General features: G+C 49.6%; 1 pseudogene across 1 annotated transcript in view; it reads left to right on the top strand.

Annotated features, from left to right (window-relative positions):
- LOC311227633 (neurocan core protein-like) overlaps nucleotides 1-12,500 on the top strand; it is a 132,018-nt pseudogene that overhangs the window by 224 nt on the left and 119,294 nt on the right. The gene's annotated exons all lie outside the window — the stretch shown is intronic.

Genomic DNA, 12,500 nt, shown 5'->3' with positions numbered 1-12,500 from the left:
TGCGTTGGATGTCGACCACCGGAGCCTTTTTTTTTTTAGAACCTTCTGGAGACTCCCCCCCCCCCCCGCCCACCCCCCCCCCCCCCCCCCCACCCCCCCTCCCCAACTCTGCTTGTGAGGGGGGAAGAAAGAGGGAGGCGTTCGCTAACATCCGACCCGCTCGTCCTTTTATAACAATGTATATACGACGTGACTGGTTAGTATGCGCTCGGTGTAATTGGACGGGTCAGTGATGACTATATGTCGTAAAAAAAATCCCAGTGACCAGACGTGTGAATGGATGGTGGTGTGTGTATATAGGGGCCCCCGGGTCGTGGTGGTGGTGGTTTGTCCATAGAGCGTCCATATAGGCAGCCCTGTTCTGTATTCCAGCTCTGTCCCCGTTGGGTCGGACCGGCTGTTCAATGCCCTACGAGGCTCTCCTCGCCTCCTCCCCTCACAGCGCCGCTGGCTGTAAGCCTCTCGGTGTCATGACCCTCTCCGCGCTTTATTAGAAACCCCCCCCCCCCCTCCCCTCTCAGCCACCTAGGGAGAAGAATCAAGGGTTCAGGGCTCTCACCTGCACCTTTTTTCCCAGTGGCCTTGACCCCCCCCCCAATCTGTCACAGCCCCATCACCACAGGGTCCCGACCCACAGCGCGGGGGGGGGGGGAGTCTCTCACCACCCAACCAGAAGAACCCCTTCCCACTCCAGAAGTCCATAGACCTCCACGCTGCCCCCGGTGGCAACCTATTAAAACGGGCAGAACAAATCGCTTCTAAAACGAGGGCGGGTTTGGCAGCCACCCGGAACACTCCGACGCTTTACGATCCGAGAGGAATGCCCGTGTTTTTGTGTATCTCACATGCTTGGGTTTTATACTGTAAATTAAAAGAAGACCCTGGTGAACTCTCGACGAGTTCCTTTCGGTAATAAAATAAGAGTGACCCATTATCGCTCTCTCTCTTTCTCTCTCTCTTTCTCTTGGAATTTGGAAAACGGCTTGACCCGGTATTCCGGTCTCGTATAATCACAGAGAGGCCAGCGAGGCGGAGTTGCTGTTTCCTTGGTAAATGCAAAAGAGGCTTGTCCATTCACACTCCCTCTCTCCCGAGTAAATCAACCTACTTTACATAACTGGATGCCAGGCACTCTCTCTATATAATATATACAGTACATGCCGAACTCCTTTCGACACTAATTCTTTTCCTACGTTCCCTAGATTCTCCTGGCTTGTCAGGGGCGACAGTGGCTCGGGGAGGTAGTAGCAGTCGTCTGGCAATGCGGAGGTTCCCGGTTCGATTCCCGCTCCTCCTCCCGGGTCAGCGTGTCGATGTGTCCTTGAGCAAGACACTTAACCCCCTAATTGCTCCCGATGAGCAGGTTGGCACCTTGCATGGTCGCCTCCGCCGTCGGTGTGTGAATGTGTGAGGGAATGGGTAAAAATGTGAGTAACAAATTGTAAAGCGCTTTGGATAAAAGCTGCTATATAAAAAAGCAGCCATTTACCATTCTCTCTGGCACATCGTCACGTGAGCACATGATCTCAAGAACGCAACAAAGAAAGGACACTGTCCCCTTTTTCCGACAATGAATAATTGAGACACGTCTCTCTTTCTTTCTTTCTTTCCCCTCTTGTCTCGATCCAAAATGATGAGGTTAACATCAAAGTGAACCGACACTTCTGTATGTGCCTACGTCAGTATCAAATCAAATCAAATCAAATGTATTTGGCCCGCGACAACACACGTTAATGTCCCCATGGGGCCGGACACGTCTTCTTTAAACAAGTCAAGGAGAAATATCACAATAAATCAAGAACAAAACAAAAACACCATAAAGTCCAATAAATGTAAAATAAATGAATGCAACACTCCCAGACATACCCCACTTGAAGGTAAGGAAAAACTCACTAAAACCTAGCAATAGGAAAAAATGCACCACAGGCAATGTGGAGGAGAGAAACCTTCAAGGGGGGATCTCCCTTCTTAGATGTCCGTGATAGTAGTGTTGCAGTAAAACAGGTGAACAGTTGGTAAGCGTGCACTGATTGCACTCATATGCGTAATGAAACACAGATATGGATTATGGATTATGTATGGTTTATGCTCATCATCATCATCATCATCATCATCATCATGGAGTTGGACCGGTCCAATCATTTTAATTAGTATATTTGTTTCTCTGGCCGAACTAACGTTAACGTTATTAATCCTGCGGCCGCGCTTTATTTAAAAACAGCCAATCAAATCCCCCATCAATGGAAAACCGAGTTTCAGCTGTCCTGACTGTGATGGTTTCAGCTGTCTGTCCTGACTGTGATGGTTTCAGCTGTCCTGACTGTGATGGTTTCAGCTGTCCTGACTGTGATGGTTTCAGTTGTCTGTCCTGACTGTGATGGTTTCAGCTGTCTGTCCTGACTGTGATGGTTTCAGCTGTCTGTCCTGACTGTGATGGTTTTAGCTGTCTGTCCTGACTGTGATGGTTTTAGCTGTCTGTCCTGACTGTGATGGTTTCAGCTGTCTGTCCTGACTGTGATGGTTTCAGCTGTCTGTCCTGACTGTGATGGTTTCAGCTGTCTGTCCTGACTGTGATGGTTTCAGCTGTCTGTCCTGACTGTGATGGTTTCAGCTGTCTGTCCTGACTGTGATGGTTTTAGCTGTCTGTCCTGACTGTGATGGTTTCAGCTGTCTGTCCTGACTGTGATGGTTTCAGCTGTCTGTCCTGACTGTGATGGTTTCAGCTGTCTGTCCTGACTGTGATGTTTTCAGCTGTCTGTCCTGACTGTGATGGTTTCAGCTGTCTGTCCTGACTGTGATGGTTTCAGCTGTCTGTCCTGACTGTGATGGTTTCAGCTGTCTGTCCTGACTGTGATGGTTTCAGCTGTCTGTCCTGACTGTGATGGTTTCAGCTGTCCTGACTGTGATGGTTTCAGCTGTCTGTCCTGACTGTGATGGTTTCAGCTGTCTGTCCTGACTGTGATGGTTTCAGCTGTCTGTCCTGACTGTGATGGTTTCAGCTGTCTGTCCTGACTGTGGTGGTTTCAGCTGTCTGTCCTGACTGGGATGGTTTCAGCTGTCTGTCCTGACTGGGATGGTTTCAGCTGTCCTGACTGTGATGGTTTCAGCTGTCTGTCCTGACTGTGATGGTGTCAGCTGTCCTGACTGTGATGGTTTCAGCTGTCCTGACTGTGATGGTTTCAGCTGTCCTGACTGTGGTGGTTTCATCTGTCCTGACTGTGATGGTTTCAGCTGTCTGTCCTGACTGTGATGGTTTCATCTGTCCTGACTGTGGTGGTGTCAGCTGTCCTGACTGTGGTGGTTCAGCTGTCTGTCCTGACTGTGATGGTTTCAGCTGTCCTGACTGTGATGGTTTCAGCTGTCCTGACTGTGATGGTTTCAGCTGTCTGTCCTGCCTGTGATGGTTTCAGCTGTCCTGACTGTGATGGTTTCAGCTGTCTGTCCTGACTGTGATGGTTTCAGCTGTCTGTCCTGACTGTGATGGTTTCAGCTGTCTGTCCTGACTGTGGTGGTTTCAGCTGTCTGTCCTGACTGTGATGGTTTCAGCTGTCTGTCCTGACTGTGGTGGTTTCAGCTGTCCTGACTGTGATGGTTTCAGCTGTCTGTCCTGACTGTGATGGTTTCAGCTGTCTGTCCTGACTGTGATGGTTTCAGCTGTCTGTCCTGACTGTGGTGGTTTCAGCTGTCTGTCCTGACTGTGATGGTTTCAGCTGTCTGTCCTGACTGTGATGGTTTCAGCTGTCCTGACTGTGATGGTTTCAGCTGTCCTGACTGTGATGGTTTCAGTTGTCTGTCCTGACTGTGATGGTTTCAGCTGTCTGTCCTGACTGTGATGGTTTCAGCTGTCTGTCATGACTGTGATGGTTTCAGCTGTCTGTCCTGACTGTGATGGTTTTAGCTGTCTGTCCTGACTGTGATGGTTTCAGCTGTCTGTCCTGACTGTGATGGTTTCAGCTGTCTGTCCTGACTGTGATGGTTTCAGCTGTCTGTCCTGACTGTGATGGTTTCAGCTGTCTGTCCTGACTGTGATGGTTTCAGCTGTCTGTCCTGACTGTGATGGTTTCAGCGTTGCAAGGGCAAGGCTAAGAGAATCATTAAAGACTCCAGTCACCCGAACAACTGCCTCTTCGAACTGCTGCGGTCAGGCAAGCGATACAGGAGTCTCAAGGCGAGCACAGAAAGACTCAGAAGTAGCTTCTATCCCCAGGCCATCAGGCTGCTAAACGAACAATGAATGAACACTACACAACAACAACCACCAAACGCACATAGCACACACATCCACACGCACACACCCACTTTAAACAAACACACTGTAGCACCCACTCCACACACTTTATAGCACACACCCACTTAAACAAACACACTGTAGCACCCACTCCCCACACTTTATATTTATGGATGAAGGATTGCACTACAACTCGTACACCTTACTGTAAATTGTACCTAAAATTGTACCTCATCCCATTTCTGCTTTGCACTAGATAGTACTGTACATTAGTACACTGCATAGTATTGTGTATTGTATATTATATGGTAACTCAGAACATTGTACATATGTCTATACCGAACACTGTGACCTCATTTTCTTCTTCTAAATTCATGCTATATTATGTTATTATGTTATTTGATACTATCTTGTCTAGCACAGTCTCTGGAGCGTAACAGTAAGAAGCATTTTGTATGAAAGTATTCTGTACTTCTGTATGACAACTATTAAAGAACTTGAACTTGAACTTGACTGTGATGGTTTCAGCTGTCTGTCCTGACTGTGATGTTTTCAGCTGTCTGTCCTGACTGTGATGGTTTCAGCTGTCTGTCCTGACTGTGATGGTTTCAGCTGTCTGTCCTGACTGTGATGGTTTCAGCTGTCCGTCCTGACTGTGATGGTTTCAGCTGTCTGTCCTGACTGTGATGGTGTCAGCTGTCTGTCCTGACTGTGATGGTTTCAGCTGTCTGTCCTGACTGTGATGGTTTCAGCTGTCCTGACTGTGATGGTTTCAGCTGTCTGTCCTGACTGTGATGGTTTTAGCTGTCTGTCCTGACTGTGATGGTTTCAGCTGTCCTGACTGGTGGTTTCAGCTGTCTGTCCTGACTGTGATGTTTTCAGCTGTCTGTCCTGACTGTGGTGGTTTCAGCTGTCTGTCCTGACTGTGATGGTTTCAGCTGTCTGTCCTGACTGTGATGGTTTCAGCTGTCTGTCCTGACTGTGATGGTTTCAGCTGTCCTGACTGTGATGGTTTCAGCTGTCTGTCCTGACTGTGATGGTTTCAGCTGTCCTGACTGTGATGGTTTCAGCTGTCCTGACTGTGATGGTTTCAGCTGTCTGTCCTGACTGTGATGGTTTCAGCTCTCTGTCCTGACTGTGATAGTTTCAGCTGTCTGTCCTGCCTGTGATGGTTTCAGCTGTCTGTCCTGACTGTGATGGTTTCAGCTGTTCTGACTGTGATGGTTTCAGCTGTCTGTCCTGACTGTGATGGTTTCAGCTGTCCTGACTGTGGTGGTTTCAGCTGTCTGTCCTGACTGTGATGGTTTCAGCTGTTCTGTCTGTGATGGTTTCAGCTGTCTGTCCTGACTGTGATGGTTTCAGCTGTCTGTCCTGACTGTGATGGTTTCAGCTATCCTGACTGTGATGGTTTCAGCTGTCCTGACTGTGGTGGTTTCAGCTGTCCTGACTGTGATGGTTTCAGCTGTCCTGACTGTGATGGTTTCAGCTGTCTGTCCTGACTGTGGTGGTTTCAGCTGTCCTGACTGTGATGGTTTCAGCTGTCTGTCCTGACTGTGGTGGTTTCAGCTGTCTGTCCTGACTGTGATGGTTTCAGCTGTCTGTCCTGACTGTGACGGTTTCAGCTGTCCTGACTGTGATGGTTTCAGCTGTCCTGACTGTGGTGGTTTCAGCTGTCCTGACTGTGATGGTTTCAGCTGTCTGTCCTGACTGTGATGGTTTCAGCTGTCTGTCCTGACTGTGATGGTTTCAGCTGTCTTGACTGTGGTGGTTTCAGCTGTCTGTCCTGACTGTGATGGTTTCAGCTGTCTGTCCTGACTGTGATAGTTTCAGCTGTCTGTCCTGACTGTGATGGTTTCAGCTGTCTGTCCTGACTGTGATGGTTTCAGCTGTCCTGACTGTGATGGTTTCAGCTGTCTGTCCTGACTGTGGTGGTTTCAGCTGTCTGTCCTGACTGTGATGGTTTCAGCTGTTCTGTCTGTGATGGTTTCAGCTGTCTGTCCTGACTGTGATGGTTTCAGCTGTCCTGACTGTGATGGTTTCAGCTGTCCTGACTGTGGTGGTTTCAGCTGTCCTGACTGTGATGGTTTCAGCTGTCCTGACTGTGATGGTTTCAGCTGTCCTGACTGTGATGGTTTCAGCTGTCTGTCCTGACTGTGATGGTTTCAGCTGTCTGTCCTGACTGTGATGGTTTCAGCTGTCCTGACTGTGATGGTTTCAGCTGTCCTGACTGTGATGGTTTCAGCTGTCCTGACTGTGGTGGTTTCAGCTGTCCTGACTGTGATGGTTTCAGCTGTCTGTCCTGACTGTGATGGTTTCAGCTGTCCTGACTGTGATGGTTTCAGCTGTCTGTCCTGACTGTGATGGTTTCAGCTGTCCTGACTGTGATGGTTTCAGCTGTCTGTCCTGACTGTGATAGTTTCAGCTGTCTGTCCTGCCTGTGATGGTTTCAGCTGTCTGTCCTGACTGTGATGGTTTCAGCTGTTCTGACTGTGATGGTTTCAGCTGTCTGTCCTGACTGTGATGGTTTCAGCTGTCCTGACTGTGGTGGTTTCAGCTGTCTGTCCTGACTGTGATGGTTTCAGCTGTTCTGTCTGTGATGGTTTCAGCTGTCTGTCCTGACTGTGATGGTTTCAGCTGTCCTGACTGTGATGGTTTCAGCTGTCCTGACTGTGGTGGTTTCAGCTGTCCTGACTGTGATGGTTTCAGCTGTCCTGACTGTGATGGTTTCAGCTGTCTGTCCTGACTGTGGTGGTTTCAGCTGTCCTGACTGTGATGGTTTCAGCTGTCTGTCCTGACTGTGGTGGTTTCAGCTGTCTGTCCTGACTGTGATGGTTTCAGCTGTCTGTCCTGACTGTGATGGTTTCAGCTGTCCTGACTGTGATGGTTTCAGCTGTCCTGACTGTGGTGGTTTCAGCTGTCCTGACTGTGATGGTTTCAGCTGTCTGTCCTGACTGTGATGGTTTCAGCTGTCTGTCCTGACTGTGATGGTTTCAGCTGTCTGTCCTGACTGTGATGGTTTCAGCTGTCTTGACTGTGGTGGTTTCAGCTGTCTGTCCTGACTGTGATGGTTTCAGCTGTCTGTCCTGACTGTGATAGTTTGAGCTGTCTGTCCTGACTGTGATGGTTTCAGCTGTCTGTCCTGACTGTGATGGTTTCAGCTGTCCTGACTGTGATGGTTTCAGCTGTCTGTCCTGACTGTGGTGGTTTCAGCTGTCTGTCCTGACTGTGATGGTTTCAGCTGTTCTGTCTGTGATGGTTTCAGCTGTCTGTCCTGACTGTGATGGTTTCAGCTGTCCTGACTGTGATGGTTTCAGCTGTCCTGACTGTGGTGGTTTCAGCTCTCCTGACTGTGATGGTTTCAGCTGTCCTGACTGTGATGGTTTCAGCTGTCCTGACTGTGATGGTTCCAGCTGTCCTGACTGTGATGGTTTCAGCTGTCTGTCCTGACTGTGGTGGTTTCAGCTGTCTGTCCTGACTGTGATGGTTTCAGCTGTCTGTCCTGACTGTGATGGTTTCAGCTGTCTGTCCTGACTGTGATGGTTTCAGCTGTCCTGACTGTGATGGTTTCAGCTGTCCTGACTGTGATGGTTTCAGCTGTCCTGACTGTGGTGGTTTCAGCTGTCCTGACTGTGATGGTTTCAGCTGTCTGTCCTGACTGTGATGGTTTCAGCTGTCCTGACTGTGATGGTTTCAGCTGTCTGTCCTGACTGTGATGGTTTCAGCTGTCCTGACTGTGATGGTTTCAGCTGTCTGTCCTGACTGTGATGGTTTCAGCTGTCCTGACTGTGATGGTTTCATCTGTCCTGACTGTGATGGTTTCAGCTGTCTGTCCTGACTGTGGTGGTTTCAGCTGTCCTGACTGTGATGGTTTCAGCTGTCTGTCCTGACTGTGATGGTTACAGCCGTCCTGACTGTGGTGGTTTCAGCTGTCCTGACTGTGGTGGTTTCAGCTGTCCTGACTGTGATGGTTACAGCTGTCTGTCCTGACTGTGATGGTTTCAGCTGTCTGTCCTGACTGTGATGGTTTCAGCTGTCTGTCCTGACTGTGGTGGTTTCATCTGTCCTGACTGTGATGGTTTCAGCTGTCTGTCCTGACTGTGGTGGTTTCAGCTGTCCTGACTGTGATGGTTTCAGCTGTCTGTCCTGACTGTGGTGGTTTCAGCTGTCCTGACTGTGATGGTTTCAGCTGTCCTGACTGTGGTGGTTTCAGCTGTCCTGACTGTGGTGGTTTCAGCTGTCTGTCCTGACTGTGATGGTTTCAGCTGTCTGTCCTGACTGTGATGGTTTCAGCTGTCTGTCCTGACTGTGATGGTTTCATCTGTCCTGACTGTGAAGGTTTCAGCTGTTCTGGCTGTGATGGTTTCAGCTGTCCTGACTGTGAAGGTTTCAGCTGTCCTGACTGTGGTGGTTTCAGCTGTCCTGACTGTGATGGTTTCAGCTGTCTGTCCTGACTGTGATGGTTTCAGCTGTCCTGACTGTGGTGGTTTCAGCTGTCCTGACTGTGGTGGTTTCAGCTGCCCTGACTGTGATGGTTTCAGCTGTCTGTCCCGACTGTGATGGTTTCAGCTGTCTATCCTGACTGTGGTGGTTTCAGCTGTCTGTCCTGACTGTGGTGGTTTCAGCTGTCTGTCCTGACTGTGGTGGTTTCAGCTGTCTGTCCTGACTGTGGTGGTTTCAGCTGTCCTGACTGTGATGGTTTCAGCTGTCTGTCCTGACTGTGATGGTTTCAGCTGTCCTGACTGTGATGGTTACAGCCGTCCTGACTGTGATGGTTTCAGCTGTCCTGACTGTGGTGGTTTCAGCTGTCCTGACTGTGGTGGTTTCAGCTGTCCTGACTGTGATGGTTTCAGCTGTCCTGACTGTGATGGTTTCAGCTGTCCTGACTGTGATGGTTACAGCTGTCTGTCCTGACTGTGATGGTTTCAGCTGTCCTGACTGTGATGGTTTCAGCTGTCTGTCCTGACTGTGGTGGTTTCAGCTGTCCTGACTGTGATGGTTTCAGCTGTCCTGACTGTGGTGGTTTCAGCTGTCCTGACTGTGGTGGTTTCAGCTGTCTGTCCTGACTGTGATGGTTTCAGCTGTCTGTCCTGACTGTGATGGTTTCAGCTGTCTGTCCTGACTGTGATGGTTTCATCTGTCCTGACTGTGAAGGTTTCAGCTGTTCTGGCTGTGATGGTTTCAGCTGTCCTGACTGTGAAGGTTTCAGCTGTCCTGACTGTGGTGGTTTCAGCTGTCCTGACTGTGATGGTTTCAGCTGTCTGTCCTGACTGTGATGGTTTCAGCTGTCCTGACTGTGGTGGTTTCAGCTGTCCTGACTGTGGTGGTTTCAGCTGTCCTGACTGTGATGGTTTCAGCTGTCTGTCCCGACTGTGATGGTTTCAGCTGTCTGTCCTGACTGTGGTGGTTTCAGCTGTCTGTCCTGACTGTGGTGGTTTCAGCTGTCTGTCCTGACTGTGGTGGTTTCAGCTGTCTGTCCTGACTGTGGTGGTTTCAGCTGTCCTGACTGTGATGGTTTCAGCTGTCCTGACTGTGATGGTTTCAGCTGTCCTGACTGTGGTGGTTTCAGCTGTCCTGACTGTGATGGTTTCAGCTGTCCTGACTGTGATGGTTTCAGCTGTCTGTCCTGACTGTGATGGTTTCAGCTGTCCTGACTGTGGTGGTTTCAGCTGTCCTGACTGTGATGGTTTCAGCTGTCCTGACTGTGATGGTTTCAGCTGTCTGTCCTGACTGTGATGGTTTCAGCTGTCTGTCCTGACTGTGGTGGTTTCAGCTGTCCTGACTGTGATGGTTTCAGCCGTCCTGACTGTGATGGTTTCAGCTGTCCTGACTGTGAAGGTTTCAGCTGTTCTGGCTGTGATGGTTTCAGCTGTCCTGACTGTGGTGGTTTCAGCTGTCTGTCCTGACTGTGATGGTTTCAGCTGTCCTGACTGTGATGGTTTCAGCTGTCTGTCCTGACTGTGATGGTTTCAGCTGTCTGTCCTGACTGTGGTGGTTTCAGCTGTCCTGACTGTGATGGTTTCAGCCGTCCTGACTGTGATGGTTTCAGCTGTCCTGACTGTGAAGGTTTCAGCTGTTCTGGCTGTGATGGTTTCAGCTGTCCTGACTGTGATGGTTTCAGCTGTCCTGACTGTGATGGTTTCAGCTGTCCTGACTGTGATGGTCTCAGCTGTCTGTCCTGACTGTGGTGGTTTCAGCTGTCTGTCCTGACTGTGATGGTTTCAGCTGTCCTGACTGTGATGGTTTCAGCTGTCCTGACTGTGATGGTTTCAGCTGTCTGTCCTGACTGTGATGGTTTCAGCTGTCCTGACTGTGATGGTTTCATCTGTCCTGACTGTGAAGGTTTAAGCTGTCCTGACTGTGAAGGTTTCAGCTGTTCTGGCTGTGATGGTTTCAGCTGTCCTGACTGTGGTGGTTTCATCTGTCCTGACTGTGAAGGTTTCAGCTGTTCTGGCTGTGATGGTTTCAGCTGTCTGTCCTGACTGTGGTGGTTTCAGCTGTCCTGACTGTGATGGTTTCAGCTGTCTGTCCTGACTGTGATGGTTTCAGCTGTCCTGACTGTGATGGTTTCATCTGTCCTGACTGTGATGGTTTCAGCTGTCTGTCCTGACTGTGATGGTTTCAGCTGTCCTGACTGTGGTGGTTTCAGCTGTCCTGGCTGTGGTGGTTTCAGCTGTCCTGACTGTGATGGTTTCAGCTGTCTGTCCTGACTGTGGTGGTTTCAGCTGTCTGTCCTGACTGTGGTGGTTTCAGCTGTCCTGACTGTGATGGTTTCAGCTGTCTGTCCTGACTGTGGTGGTTTCAGCTGTCTGTCCTGACTGTGGTGGTTTCAGCTGTCTGTCCTGACTGTGGTGGTTTCAGCTGTCTGTCCTGACTGTGGTGGTTTCAGCTGTCCTGACTGTGATGGTTTCAGCTGTCTGTCCTGACTGTGATGGTTTCAGCTGTCTGTCCTGACTGTGGTGGGGAGGTCAATGGGAGGTCACCATGTCATGACAGGTCACTTTGTCTCCTTGATCGGAATGGGGGGGCGGGGCAATAGCATGAGATACACACACACATGAATGCGCACTCTTTGACAAACTCTAACCTTAACCAGCTCCTTAACAGCGCCTAAACTTAACCGTTCTAACCTTAACCAACTCCGAAACAATGCCTAACCTTAACCTTAACCTTAACCATGCCTAACCTTAACCGGCGAAAGAATACACGTTAAAAAAAATTAACGGATTCGAACTCGCCAGCAACGAGCCGTAGGATCCACAGCCATGCAGTCTTGCCAATTGAGCTATTTCTGGATACTGAATAAGGGGCGGTGACTTATATATATTGAGCTCCGCTCGTGTCGAACCAAGGCGGGATCTCATGCGCGGGCACCTCGCGCGAGCACGCCGGTGCACGCACCTGGGCGCTGGGCGAAGGAAAATGAAAGGCGCATTACCGCACGCCACTACGGTAGAATGCTTCCGCATTCTTGCACTGCTTGCTTGACATTAAGGAACAGCGTCCGGGTCATATATATGACGAGCAGGTGCTCAAGAAAGCGTCATCTATTAGAGCGGACAGCTCTCAGTCACTCACCCCCTAAATCCGGAGTATCAATTATTGCCTTCCGGGCCAACGTTTAGAGACCCCTGCAGCTAATAACAATAGGTATACATTCTCATTTATACCCACCTCCATTCGTGCCGTCAATAAAGGAAGCGGGAGAAGGTACAGCTCTTAAAAATCGCACCTCTACTGCAAGGGCGCAGCGTCGTTAACACCTCCTTAACACCCTTTCACTGCCACACGACAGAAGGTTAGCCTTTTACTATCACACAACCGACGGCCATGCTCCATCATGAGCATCATTAACTCCGCAAGGGCTAACCTTCTGTATTGTCACAGTGAAAGGGTTAACCGGCTGTCGTGTGGCAGTGAAAGGGTTAATGGTGCACGATTACCGCAGTAGCGGTGCAGAGACCTGAGAGCAGCATCTGTAGCTTTGAGGTGGGTGGGTGGGGGGCGATGGTTGTAGTTGCTTATTTAGCTCTTATCATTATCGGATCTTGTGACCATGTACATGTCTGTCTATGTTCTTCTTGTTTATGTATGTTTACTGTTTTTTTTTTTGGAGTTTCTTATTTATCTGCTGTAACATGAATTGCCCAGTTTGGCACATGCTAATAAACTTGACTTGACTTGACTGGAAATAACCAACTACTGTCATTATCGTTATGTGGTCCGAGAACATGTAATTATGATGCTATCTTGGTCCATATCGTCTGGCCATAGT

The sequence above is a fragment of the Notolepis coatsorum genome, assembly GCF_963971535.1.
Source record: "Notolepis coatsorum genome assembly, chromosome: 4".
Classification (NCBI taxonomy): Eukaryota; Metazoa; Chordata; class Actinopteri; order Aulopiformes; family Paralepididae; genus Notolepis; species Notolepis coatsorum.
The sequence above is the reverse complement of the archived record's forward strand: the minus strand, read 5'-3'. Positions and strand labels throughout refer to the sequence as shown.